This window comes from Physeter macrocephalus, chromosome 6 (assembly GCF_002837175.3).
Source record: "Physeter macrocephalus isolate SW-GA chromosome 6, ASM283717v5, whole genome shotgun sequence".
Taxonomy (NCBI): domain Eukaryota; kingdom Metazoa; phylum Chordata; class Mammalia; order Artiodactyla; family Physeteridae; genus Physeter; species Physeter macrocephalus.
Window position 1 is genome coordinate 11,776,964 of NC_041219.1, and position 1,737 is coordinate 11,778,700.

At 41.5% G+C, this 1,737-nt stretch overlaps 1 protein-coding gene across 6 annotated transcripts in view; it reads right to left on the reverse strand.

Moving 5' to 3' along the window:
* Positions 1–1,737, reverse strand: part of OSBPL8 (oxysterol binding protein like 8) — a 178,766-nt gene that overhangs the window by 115,677 nt on the left and 61,352 nt on the right. The window lies entirely within an intron of this gene.

Genomic DNA, 1,737 nt, shown 5'->3' on the forward strand with positions numbered 1-1,737 from the left:
GCATCAGGACCCAGGGGAAGGAGCAGTGACCCCAGGGGAGACTCAACCAGACCTACCTGCTAGTGTTGGAGGGTCTCCTGCAGAGGCGGGGGGTGGCTGTAGCTCACTGAGGGGACAAGGACACTGGCAGCAGAGGTTCTGCGAAGTACTCCTTGGCGTGAGCCCTCCCAGTCTGCCATTAGCCCCACCAAAGAGCCCAGGTAGGCTCCAGTGTTGGTTTGCCTCAGGCCAAACAATGAACAGGGAGGTAACTCAGCCTGACCCATCAGCAGACAAACAGATTAAAGTTTTACTGAGCTCTGCCCACCAGAGCAACAGTCAGCTCTACCCACCACCAGTCCCTCCCATCAGGAAACTTGCACAAGCCTCTTAGATAGCCTCATCCACCAGAGGGCAGACAGCAGAAGCAAGAAGAACTACAATCCTGCAGCCTGTGGAACAAAAACCACATTCACAAAAAGACAGACAAGAAGAAAAGGCAGATGGCTAGGTACCAGATGAAGGAACGAGATAAAACCCCAGAAAAACAACTAAATGAAGTGCAGATAGGCAACCTTCCAGCGAGTCCCATACAGGATAAACCCAAGGAGAAACACACCAAGACACATAGTAATCAAATTGACAAAAATTAAAGACAAAGAAAAATTATTGAAAGCAGCAAGGGAAAAATGACAAATAACATACAAGGGAACTCCCATAAGGTTAACAGCTGATTTCCCAGCAGAAACTCTACAAGCCAGAAGGGAGTGATATACTTAAGTATATCATGATATACATGATATACTTAAAGTGATGAAAGGGAAGAACCTATAACCAAGATTACTCTACCTGGCAAGGATCTCATTCAGATTCGATGGAGAAATCAAAACCTTTACAGACACGCAAAAGCTAAGATAATTCAGCACCACCAAAGCTGCTCTACAACAAATGCTAAAGGAACTTCTCTAAGTGGGAAACACATGAGGAGAAAAGGACCTACAAAAACAAACCCAAAACAATTAAGAAAATGGTCATAGGAACATACATATCGATAATTACCTTAAACGTGAATGGATTAAATGCTCCAACCAAAAGACACAGGCTTGCTGAATGGATACAAAAACAAGACCCATATATATGCTGTCTACAAGAGACCCACTTCAGACCTAGGGACACATACAGACTGAACGTGAGGGGATAGAAAAAGATATTCCATGCAAATGGAAATCAAAAGAAAGCTGGAGTAGCAATACTCATATCAGATAAAATAGACTGAAAATAAAGAATGTTACAAGAGACAAGGAAGTACACTACACAATGAACAAGGGATCAATCCAAGAAGAAGATGTAACAATTATAAATATATATGCACCCAACATAGGAGCACCTCAATGCATAAGGCAACTGCTAACAGCTATAAAAGAGGTAATCGACAATAACACAATAAGGGGGGGGGACTTTAACACCTCACTTACACCAATGGACACATCATCCAAAATGAAAACAAATAAGGAAACCCATGCTTTAAATGACACAATAGACCATATAAATTTAATTGATATTTATAGGACATTCCATCCAAAAACAGCAGATTACACTTTCTTCTCAAGTGCACACAGAACATTCTCCAGGATAGATCACATCTTGGGTCACAAATCAAGCCACAGTAAATTTAAGAAAATTGAAATCATATCAAGGATCTTTTCTGACCACAACACTATGAGATTAGAAATGAATTACAGGGAAAAAAACGTAAAA